Source organism: Tachyglossus aculeatus, chromosome 4, assembly GCF_015852505.1.
Source record: "Tachyglossus aculeatus isolate mTacAcu1 chromosome 4, mTacAcu1.pri, whole genome shotgun sequence".
Classification (NCBI taxonomy): Eukaryota; Metazoa; Chordata; class Mammalia; order Monotremata; family Tachyglossidae; genus Tachyglossus; species Tachyglossus aculeatus.
In genome coordinates, this window is record NC_052069.1 from 85891775 (window position 1) to 85904737 (window position 12963).

Consider the following 12963-nt stretch of genomic DNA (forward strand, 5'->3'; position numbering starts at 1 on the left):
ACAAAACACCAGCGGAAAAGACCAGAATCTCCGTCTGCCTTTCATTCGGTCCAGAGGCCCCCCTCCCCCGGCTGGAGTCTTCTTGTCTGACTTCTTCATTCTCAGAAAACAGAGGTCTGGGAATCAGAACATAAGTTTTGTCATCCAGGAGTCTGCTGTGTGACCTTGGGCGAGTCACTTCACTTCTCTGGGCCTATTACCTCATCTGTAAAATGGGGATTAAGACTGTGAGCCCCATATGGGACGGGGACTGTGTCCGACCTGATTATCTTATACCCAAAATGGCCTATTTAGTGAACTTACCAAGTGACTTGCAGGGAAGCAGCGTGGCTCAGTGGAAAGAGCCCGGGCTTTGGAGTCAGAGGTCATGGGTTCTAATCCCAGCTCTGCCACTTGTCAGCTGTGTGACTTTGGACAAGTCACTTCACTTCTCTGGGCCTCAGTTCCCTCATCTGGAAAATGGCGATTAAGACCATTAGTCCCCCGTGGGACAACCTAATCACCTTGTATCCTCCCCAGCGCTTAGAACAGTGCTTTGCACATAGTAAGCGCTTAATAAATGTCCTACTGAGAGCTCACCTCCTCCAGGAGGCCTTCCCAGGCTGAGCCCCCTCCTTCCTCTCCCCACCACCTTACCTCCTTCCCTTCCCCACAGCACCTGTATATATGTATATATGTTTGTACAGATTTATTACCCTATTTATTTTACTTGTACATATTTATTCTATTTATTTTATTCTGTTAATATGTTTTGTTTTGTTGTCTGTCTCCCCCTTCTAGACTGTGAGTCTCTAGATATTGCCAACTTGGACTTCCCAAGCGCTTAGTACGGTGCTGTGCACACAGTAAGCGCTCAATAAATACGATTGAATGAATGAAATGAATTGAATTCATTTCATTCATTCAATCGTATTTATTGAGCGCTTACTGTGTGCAGAGCAACATACTAAGTGCTTGGCACATTAGTAAGCCCTTTAAAACTGTAGTGATCATTATTATTATTATCATTTAGTAATTCTGGCCTTGACCTCCACGGTAAGAATCTAGAGACCAAACTTGCAATCCTTATTTTTGCAGCTTTGAGGACTAACCTTGGGTCCTTATATGGTTCTGTACATAAGTGGAAAGAGCACAGGCCTGGGAGTTGGAGCACATAATAATGATAATAATAATAATAATAATAATGATAGCATTTATTAAGTGCTTACTATGTGCAAAGCACTATTCTAAGCGCTGGGGTGGATACAAGGTGATCAGGTTGTCCCACGTGGGGCTCACAGTCTTAATCTCCATTTTACAGATGAGGTAACTGAGGCTCAGAGAAGTTAAGTGACTTGCCCAAGGTCACACAGCAGACATGTGGCGGGGCCGGGATTTGAACCCATGACCTCTGACTCCAAAGCCCGTGCTCTTTCCACTGAGCCACACTGCTTCCCCTGAGCACATGCATTCCAAACCCGGCTCCGCTACATGTCTAATGTGTGGCCTTGGGCAAGTCACTTCACTTATCTGGGCCTAAATTCCCTCATCTGTAAAATGGGGATTACGACTGTGAGCCCCACGTGGGACAGGGACTGTGCCTTAAGTGCTTAGCTTGTCTCTACCCCAGTGCTTTGTACAGTGCTGTGCACACAGTAAGCGCTCAATAAATGTCAATGATTGATCGTTGTACATATCTATAATTTTTCACATTAATATAAATGTGTTAATTTATTAGTTTATATTCATGTCTGTTTTCCTCTCGACGGTAAAAACAGGGAATATGTCTACCAACTCTTATATTGTACTCTCCCAAGCACTTAGAACATATTCCAGGCCAGCTAACTCCACTTTCAACTAGCAGTAAGGGGCTGAGGAAGGTGTATTTGAATTATGTTAAGTACGGCACTGAAGGCTGTAAGCTTAATTCAATCAATCGGTCATTGAGCGCTTACTGTGTGCAAAGCACTGGTCTAAGCACTGGGGAGGATATAAGGTGATCAGGTTGTCCCACATGGGGCTCACAGTCTTAATCCCCATTTTACAGATGAGGTAACTGAGGCACAGAGAAGTTAAGTGACTTGCCCAAAGTCACACAGCTAACAATTGGTGGAGCCGGGATTCAAACCCATGACCTCTGACTCCTAAGCCCGTGCTCTTTCCACTGAGCCACGCTGCTTCTCTAAATCAGTGATCGCTTTTGAGTGCTAACTCTGTATAGAACACTACACTAAGCACTTGGATGAATACAATAAAATAAGCTCCTTAATAATAATAATAATAATGGCATTTATTAAGTGCTTACTACATGCAAAGCACTGTTCTAAGCACTGGGGAGGCTACAAGGTGCTCAGGTTGTCCCACGGGGGGCTCACAATCTTAATCCCCATTTTAGAGATGAAGTAACTGAGGCCCAGAGAAGTTAAGTGACTTGCTCAAAGTCACCCAGCTGACAATTGGCGGAGCCGGGATTTGAACCCATGACCTCTGACTCCAAAGCCCGGGCTCTTTCCATTGAGCCACGCTGCTCTGGGCAGAGAACATGTCTACCAACTCTGCCATATTGTGATCTCCCAAGTCCTTAGCACGCTGCTCTGAACACAACAAACTCTCAATAAATACCATTGATTAATACGAAGACCTGATCCTTGCCTTCACGCAGCATACTAATGGATGGATGGATGGATGGAAGTGTTAGTAAAAATGCCCAGAAAGTGCAAGCCTATATAGCCTGCTAAGGAAAATAAGAAAAGCACCTGTTCTGAAATGACCTTAGAAAGGATTTGGTGGTTACCGAGATTGGAGAATCCTGGAGATAAGGAAAGCCTTTAAACAACATGCTAAACATTAAATCGGCCAGAAAAGAAGCAAGGCAGTGGGGGCCAGCGAGGCAATGATCTAGCTGAATGCTGTGAGCAATACCTGTTTTAGAATTAGTAGATTACAGGACTGTGTCTGGATGCTTTTAAAAGGAAGAATAATAATTATGGTACTTGTTAAGCATGTAATATGTGCAAAGCACTGTGGTAAATACAAATTAATCAAGTTGGACACAGTCCCTGTCCCACATGGGGCTCACAGTCTCAATCCCCATTTTACAGATGAGGTCACTGACCATCTGTATTGGAGAGTTCAGGTTTAGATAGATTGTACTTCCCAAGCGCTTAGTATAGTACTCTGCACACAGTAAGCACTCAATAAATACGACTGAATGAATGAATGACTATTAAATTCCTCAAGGATCACAACTACCAATTTTACTGTTCCCTCCCAAGTGTTTATTACAGTGCTCTGCACACAGTAAGTGCACAATACCATTAATCGCTTAATAGCCGTCCCTGATGGAATCCCAGGAGAGTAGAGCAACTTTCATCATCATCAACTAAGATATGAAGTCCTCACTGGGAATGGGCTTAGTAAAGTGCCTGGCACGTAGTAAGTGCTCCCAATCTCCTGCCTCTCCCCACTTCAGTCTATACCTCACTCTGCCACCCGGATTATCTTTCTACAGAACTGCTCTGGTCATGTCACTCCCCTCCTCAAAAATCTCCAGTGGTTGCCTGTCAACCTTCGTATCAAGCAAAAACTCCTCACTATTAGCTTCAAAGCTCTCCATCACCTTGCCCTCTCCCACCTCACCTCCCTTCTCTCCTTCTATAGTCCAGCCCACACATTCCGCTCCTCTTCCGCCGCTAACCTCCTCACTGCCCCTCCTTCAATCAATCAATCAATCGTATTTATTGAGCGCTTACTATGTGCAGAGCACTGTACTAAGCGCTTGGGAAGTACAAATTGGCATCACATAGAGACAGTCCCTACCCAACAGTGGGCTCACAGTCTAAAAGGGGGAGACAGAGAACAGAACCAAACATACCAACAAAATAGAAATGTACAAGTAAAATAAATAAATAAATAAATAAATAGAGTAATAAATATGTGCAACCATATACACATATATACAGGTGAAGGGAAGGAGGTAAGACGGGGGGATGGAGAGGGGGACGAGGGGGAGAGGAAAGAAGGGGCTTAGTCTGGGAAGGCCTCCTGGAGGAGGTGAGCTCTCAGCAGGGCCCTCCTTCTCACCTGTCCCTCCGACCACCAGTGGCCCACATCCTACTCTGGCCTGGAATGCCCTCCCTCCTCACATCCACCAAATTAGCACACTTCCCCCCCTTCAAAGCCCTACTGAAAGCTCACCTCCTCCAGGAGGCCTTCCCAGACTGAGTCCCCCTTTTCCTCTGCTTCTCCTCCCCTCCCCATCACCTCTATTCCCTCCTTTTGCTCTACTCCCCTTCCCACTTCTAGACTGTGAGCCCGTTGTTGGGCAGGAACCATCTCTATATGTTGCCAACGTGTACTTCCCAAGCACTTAGTACAGTGCTCTGCACACAATAAGTGCTCCATAAATACAACTGAATGAATGAAATATATATGTACATAGTTATTCTATTTGTTTTATTAATGATGCATGTATATCTATCTTACCTCCTTCCCTTCCCCACAGCACCTGTATATATGTATATGTGTCTGTACATATTTATTACTCTTTTTATTTATTTATTTTACTTGTACACATCTATTCTATTTATTTTATTTTGTTAGTTTGTTTGGTTTTGTTCTCTGTCTCCCCCTTTTAGACTGTGAGCCCACTGTTGGGCAGGGACTGTCTCTCTATGTTGCCAATTTGTACTTCCCAAGCTCTTAGTACAGTGCTCTGCACACAGTAAGCGCTCAATAAATACGATGGATGATGATGATGATAATATCTATAATTCCATTTATATTGATGCTATTGATGCCTGTCTACATGTTTTGTTGTCTGTCTCTAGACTGAGTCCATTGTTGAGTAAAGATTGTCTCTATCTGTTGCCTAATTGTACCTTCCAAGCGCCTAGTACGGTGCTCTGCACAGTAAGCACTCAATAAATAACGATTGAATGAATAGATAACAAAGACCATTTTAAAAAAAACTGGCACAGGCACTTTCTCTGTGTCCCACAGAAGTTAGAGAAGCTGAGCTCTGAGCCTCTGAGTTTAGCTTTAGCCACTCTGACGTCGAGAGTTGAGTCATGTAGGAAGAAGCTTTACATCCCAAGGGTCATTTTTTTTTTTCCTGTTAGGACATTTCCCACAGGTCCCACCTTCAGGGATACCACAGGTAATAAGCAAGAATTGCCATCTCGTTCCACAGTCAACGGAGAAAAATCTACTCTCAAGGCGAGCAATGGGACAATGCAGGAGCCGGGCCAGAAACATAGCTCATTCGCTTCCCTTGCCATTACATATGCCATTTCCTAAAGCAAACCACCTGTTTCCTGCCCAAGCTTAAACCCTCAAGCCTTTCCAGAATTGCTCTGAAAGAGAAATTCATCCAAACCGCTGTTGGAGAATGAGGGGCATAGCTTTTTTTTTTTCAATCCACGTTTGTTGTGCTCATAGTTGTTTGCTCAGGAACGATGTGGAATCCGGGCTCATTTTCCACTGAAACAAGGGAAAAATAAAGACAGCACCAAATAAAAATAGATTCCGCAGTGTTTCCTATTTATTCAGCTCCTCCTGCCCCAGAGCCTAATCAGATGAAGCCATTGAATATCTGGGCAGAAGGCACGTTTCCAAAGCAAAAGACATGGAAAGATGTGCCTTGGTTTTTTTACTTTTCTTTTTTAAAGTATTTGTAAATGGCTTACTAAGTGCTGGGATACAAGATAATCAGGATGGACACCGTCCATGGGGCTCACAGCTTCAATCCCTGTTTTCCAGAGGAGGTAACTGAGGCACAGAGAAGTGACTCGCCTAAGGTCATACAACAGACACGTGGTGGAGCCAGGATTAGAACCCAGGTCCTCTGTCTCCCAGGCCCACGCTCTTTTCGCTAAGCTACACCATTTCTAAATGTCTTGCATCTCGTTTTCATGCCTAAATGAATTGGACTTTCGGGTATGGTGGTGTTCAATCTTGGTAGACAAGGAGTGTGTCTGTTATTTTGTACTCTTCCAATTGCTTAGTACAGTGATCTGCACACAGTAAGCGCTCAATAAATACCACTGATTGATTGATAGTAGTGTGCTAAGAGGAGTCAAGCTGGAATCTAATCCTGATATTCTTTCCGACCATGCAAACTCGAGACAGTCCTGACTCTCTCTGCACCTCAATTTCATACCTGAAAAAAGGAACAGTACCAATACCATCCTCTGATGGATGTAATAATAATAATAATAATAATGGCATTTGTTAAGTGCTTACTATGTGCAAAGCACTGTTCTAAGCGCTGGGGAAGTTACAAGGTGATCAGGTTGTCCCACGGGGGGCTCACAGTCTTAATCCCCATTTTCGAGATGGGGGAACTGAGGCCCAGAGAAGTGAAGTGACTTACCCAAAGTCACACGGCTGACAATTGGCAGAGCCGGGATTTGAACCCATGACCTCTTTTAGACTGTGAGCCCACTGTTGGGTAGGGACTGTCTCTATATGTTGCCAATTTGTACTTCCCAAGCGCTTAGTACAGTGCTCTGCACATAGTAAGCGCTCAATAAATACGATTGACGATGATGACCTCTGACTCCAAAGCTCGGGCTTTTTTCCACTGAGCCACGATAATAGTAATAATAATATTTGTTAAGCATTTAGCATGTGCCAAGGACAATAATTAGATTAGACACCATCTTTGCCCCACATGGGAATCCCAGTCTAAGTGGAAGAGAGAACAGGTATTTAATCCCCCTTTTACGGATGAGGAAGTCAAGGCACAGTGAATTTGAGTGACTTGGCCAAGGTCACCCAGCAGACAAGTGGAGGAGCCTGGATTAGAACCTAGGCCCTCTGACTCTCAAGCGCTGGACTCTTTCCACTGGCCACGCTGGTTCCCACAGCGTGATTTAGTGGCAAGAACCCCGACTCCGCCCCATGTCGGCTGTGTGACCTTGGGCGAGCCACTTCACTTCTCTGTGCCTCACTTGACTCATCTGTAAAATGGGGATTAAGACTGTGAGCCCCAAGTGGGACAACCTGATCACCTTGTATCCCCCCAGTGCTTAGAACAGTGCTTTGCACATAGTAAGTGCTTAACAAATACCACTATTATTGTTATTATTATTATTATTATTATTATGAAATGGGCTTGGAAGTCGGAGGATGTGGGTTCTAATGCCGCCTCCACCACCTATCAGCTGTGTGACCTTGGGCAAGTCACTTCACTTCTCTGGGCCTCAGTTACCTCATCTGGAAAATGGGGATTAAGACTGTGAGCCCCACTGGGGACAACCTGATTATCTTGTATCTACCCCAGTGCTTAGAACAGTGCTTTGCACATAGTAGGTGCTTAATAAATGCCATTATTATTATTATTATTAGATAGCTTCCTGAACCAATATCCGGCATCCTGACTTTACCATTTATTATTATTATTAGAAGCAGCATGGCTCAGTGGAAAGAGCCCGGGCTTTGGAGTCAGAGGTCGGTGCTTGGTACATAGTAAGTGCTTAACACATACTATCGTTATTTATTATTATTATTATAAACAGCCCATGTAAAAAGGCTTTGAACAGGGAGGACCAAACATCCTCAACTTTGTTTCACGTTATATTGTTTCAACTTTCCAAAACTTGCCTACTGGATGGCACTTGATCCAGGGGAGCACGTGGGAGCTCTTTGGGGGACGGGAGGGGCCAAGTTTAAAGAAGGCTGGAGGGGAAGGAAAGTGATAGGGAGTAGAGAGGATGAGGAGGCAGAGGAGAGAGGGTGACTTGATCTCCACTGAGAGTCAACGGATCTGTTTTATTTTCATTTAATCGTATTTATTGAGCGCTTACTGTGTGCAGAGCACTGTACTAAGCGCTTAATTTACTTCTTTTGTCTCTCTCAATTCATTAAGATTAGAAACAGGTGGCCTAGTGGAAAGAGCATGGGCCTGGGCGTCAAAGGACCTGGCTCCTAATCCCAGCTTTGCCACTGGCCTAATGGACTGACTCTGGATAATCAATCAATCAATCAATCGTATTTATTGAGCACTTACTTTGTGCAGAGCACTGTACTAAGCGCTTGGGAAGTACAAGTTGGCAACATATAGAGACAGTCCCTACCCAACAGCGGGCTCACAGTCTAAAAGGGGGAGACAGAGAACAAAACCAAACATACTGACAAAATAAAATAAATAGAATAGATATGCATAAGTAAAATAGAGTAATAAATATGTACAAACATATATACATATATACAGGTGCTGTGGGGAAGGGAAGGAGGTAAGATGGGGGGGATGGAGAAGGGGGACGAGGGGGAGAGGAAGGAAGGGGCTCAGTCTGGGAAGGCCTCCTGGAGGAGGTGAGCTCTCAGTAGGGCCTTGAAGGGAGGAAGAGAGCTAGCTTGGCGGGTGGGCAGAGGGAGGGCATTCCAGGCCCGGGGGAGGACGTGGGCCGGGGGTCGACGGTGGGACAGGCGAGAGCGAGGTACGGTGAGGAGATTAGCGGCGGAGGAGCGGAGGGTGCGGGCTGCGCTGGAGAAGGAGAGAAGGGAGGTGAGGTAGGAGGGGGCGAGGGGATGGACAGCCTTGAAACCACCCACTTAACTCCTCTTTGCCTCAGTTTCCTCAACTCTAAAATGGAGATTCACTGTCTGTTCTCCCTCCTACTTCATCTATGTGGAACAGGGACTGTGTCCAACCTGAATAACTTGTATCTACCCCAGTGCTTAGAACAGTGTTTGGCACATAGTAAGCACTTAACAAGTGTAATAATGATAATAAATGCAGTCTTGTAAATAATAATAATAATGATGGCATTTATTAAGCGCTTACTATGTGCAAAGCACTGTTCTAAGCGCTGGGGAGGTTACGAGGTGATCAGGTTATCTCACATGGGGCTCACAGTCTTAACCCCCATTTTCCAGATGAGGTAACTGAGGCACAGAGAAGTTAAGTGACTTGCCCAAAGTCACACAGCTGACAATTGGTGGAGCCAGGATTCGAACCCATGACCTCTGACTCCAAAGCCCGGGCTCTTTCCACTGAGCCATGCTGCTTCTAATAATAATAATAAATGGTAAAGTCAGGATGCCTGATCTTGGTTCAGGAAGCTATCTAATAATAATAATGATGATGGCATTTATTAAGCACCTACTATGTGCAAAGCACTGTTCTAAGTACTGGGGGAGATACAAGGCGATCAGGTTGTCCCATGGGGGGCTCACGGTCTTAATCCCTATTTTACAGATGAGGGAACTGAGGCACAGAGAAGTTAAGTGACTTGCCCGGAGTCACACAGCTGACAATTGGCGGAGCCAGGATTTGAACCCATGACCTCTGACTCCAAAGCCCGGGCTCTTTCCACTGAGCCACGCTGCTTCTCCCTTTTATACCAATGTTCCTATGAGACAGTTGGTTCTGACACAATAATAATAATAGGAATAATGATGATGGTATTTCTTAAGCGCTTACTATGTGCCAAGCACTGTTCTAAATGCTGGGATAATACCAGATTATCAGGTTGTCCCACATGGGGCTCACAGTATTTCAACATAAGACGGTTTTCAGCGACCAACTGGATCCCAAAAGTTGGAGCATTTCCTAAACCTACCAAAATACAAAGCAAATTAATAATAATTGTGGTATTTGTTACATACTTACTATGTGCCGGATGCTGTACTAAGCACTGCGGTGGATACAAATTGGACTGGACACAGTCCCTGTCCCACAGGGGGCTCACAGTCTCAATCCCCATTTTACAGATGAGATCACTGAGGCCCGGAAAAGTAAAGTGACTTGCCCAAAGCCATGCAACAGACAAGTGGCAGAGGCAGGATTAGAACCCATGACCTTCTGAATCCCAGGCTCATGCTCTATCCACTTCACTAAATGAGCCAACTGCATGACAGCAAAGACAACCCCAAACTCCAATTAATGAGGGAGCCTATTAATAATAATAATAATGTTGGTATTAAGCGCTTACTATGTGCCAAGCACTGTTCTAAGCACTGGGGAGGATACAAGGTGATCAGGTTATCCCTCGTGGGGCTCACAGTCTTCATCCCCATTTTCCAGATGAGGTAACTGAGGCCCAGAGAAGTGAAGTGACTTGCCCAAAGTCACACAGCTGACAGGTGGCGGAGCCGGGATTTGAACCCATGACCTCTGACTCCCAAGCCCGGGCTCTTTCCACTGAGTCACGCTGCTTCTCAAAGACCATATAACCACAAAATCAACCAACAGATACAGTCCTCCCCCATAAAAGGAGCCTCAGTATTCATATTCTAGACTGTGAGCCCGTTGTTGGGTAGGGACCGTCTCTATATGTCATCAACTTGTACTTCCCAAGCGCTTAGTACAGTGCTCTGCACACAGTAAGTGCTCAATAAATACGGCTGACTGACTGAATGAATTTATTGAGCACTTACTGTGTGCAGAGCAATCAATCAATCGTATTTATTGGGCGCTTACTGTGGGCAGAGCACTGTACAGTGCTTAGTACAGTACAGCGCTTACTAAGCACTGTACTAAGCACTTGGAAAAGTACAATACAGCAATAGGCAGACACTCTCAGTAGATGAAAGTGACACAATTTGGGGAACTGTAATCTAGGCAGATTGTTCATTTTTTAAAACGGACAATTTTATATCCCTTCTTGAAACCACTGGGCAGGCTGTGCCTCTGATGGCTGTTTGCTAAACACTGATCTTTGGCTTCTTCATGCGTGTTACGCGCCGGGTAGATTTCTTCATCTGGTGATCCCCGGACCTCGTGGAGGGTTATTTGGGCCACATAAAGAAACTTAATAATGGGGAAAAAATGCGTTTTCTTTGGTCAAGGACGCTCTTAGCTACCAGACAATTTGTTCCGATAATTTATCAACAGCATTCTGGCACTAAACAGTGGCTTGACTTTTTATGAATGGTGGATGCTTCAGCAAATAAATAATAACTGTGGTATTCGTTACGTGCTTACTATGTGCCGGATGCCGTACTGAGCGGCTGCGGTGGATACAAATTGGATTGGACACAGTCCCTGTCCCACAGGGGGCTCACAGTCTCAATCCCCATTTTACAGATGAGATCATTGGGGCCCAGAAAAGTAAAGCCATGCCAACCATGCCATGTAAACCCCGCCCCGGCTTACCTCCTTCCCCTCCCCACATTACCTGTATATATGTATATATGTTTGTACAGATTTATTACTCTATTTTACTTGTACAGATTTATTCTATTTATTTTATTTTGTTAATATGTTTTGTTTTGTTCTCTGTCTCCCCCTTTTAGACCGTGAGCCCACTGTTGGGTAGGGACCATCTCTATATGTTGCCAACTTGGACTTCCCAAGCGCTTAGTACAGTGCTCTGCACATAGTAAGCACTCAATAAATGAATGAATGAAGTGACTTGCCCAAAGCCATGCAACAGACAAGTGGCAGAGGCAGGATTAGAACCCATGACCTTTGAAATGTATTTTTCAAGCTATCTTTGTGAGACTAGCCATACTCTTTTAACAAGTCCAGTTATTAAGTGGCTGTAGAAGACACTTTTCCTATTGAAAAGCTTCCCCTTGGTCATAGAAAAATGAAATGTGGCTTTGTAACACCTTCATAGACAATCCCTGTGTGGAAAAGGCAGATTGTCTTGCTCCTAATTTTTCATCATCTGCGACACACAGGTCAAGTGACTGTCTCACGGTCACACAACAAATGGGTGGCAGACCAGGGGTGAGTCAACACCCTTCCCAGAGTTTCCCGAGGGGAAGAGATGTCATGGAGCTGTTTCTGCCATCCCTCAGCTTCTCCCCCAGTAACATGAGAAGCAGCGTGGCTCAGTGGAAGGAGCCCGGGCTTTCGAGTCAGAGGTCACGGGTTCAAATCCCAGCTCTGCCACTTGTCAGCTGTGTGAATTTGGGCAAGTCCCTTCACTTCTCTGGGCCTCAGTTACCTCATCTGTAAAATGGAGATTAAGACTGTGACCCCACCGTGGGACAACCTGATCACCTTGTAACCTCCCCGGCGCTTAGAACAGTGCTTTGCACATAGTAAGTGCTTAATAAATGCCATTATTATTATTATGGGGACTCCCACCTGGCCCTAGCTAAGAGGAAGAGTTATTGGGGAGGGTCAGGGAGCTGGCTGCAGTCGGACGCTGGTCAATCAATCAATGGAATTGATTGAGAAGCGGCATGGCTTAGTGGATAGAGCACGTGACTGGGAGTCGGAAGGACCTGGATTCTACTCCCGGCTCTGTCACAAGTCTGCTGTGTGACCTTGGGCAAGTCACTTCACTTCTCCGGGCCTCGGTTACCTTACCTGTAAAATGGGGATAAGACTGTGAGCCCCAAATAGGACAGGGACTGTGTCCAACCTGATTAACCTGTACCTACCCCAGCACTTGGAACATTCGTTCATTCATTCAATCGTATTTATTGAGCACTTACTGTGTGCAGAGCACTGTACTAAGCGCTTGGGAAGTACAAGTTGGAAACATATAGAGACGGTCCCTACCCAACAGCGGGCTCACAGTCCAGAACAGTGCTTGACACATAGGAAGTGCTTCACATATAATAATAATAATGATGATGATATTTGTTAAGCACTTACTATGTGCCAATCACTGTTCTAAGCACTGGGGCAGATACAAGGCAATCAGGTTGTCCCTCGTAGGGCTCCCAGTCTTCCTCCCCATTTTCCAGATGAGGTAACTGAGGCCCAGAGAAGTGAAGTGATTTGCCCAAAGTCACACAGCAGACAAGTGGTAGAGCCGGGATTAGAACCCATGCCTCCAACTCCCAAGCCCGGGCTCCTGCCACTAAGCCACGCTGTTTTTCTGTTACCATGATCATTATTATGATTATTGAGCACTCACTGTGTGCAGAACAATCAATCAATCAATCAATCGTATTTATTGAGCGCTTACTATGTGCAGAGCACTGTACTAAGCGCTTGGGAAGTACAAATTGGCATCACATAGAGACAGTCCCTACCCAACAGCGGGCTCACAGTCTAAAAGGGGGAGACAGAGAACA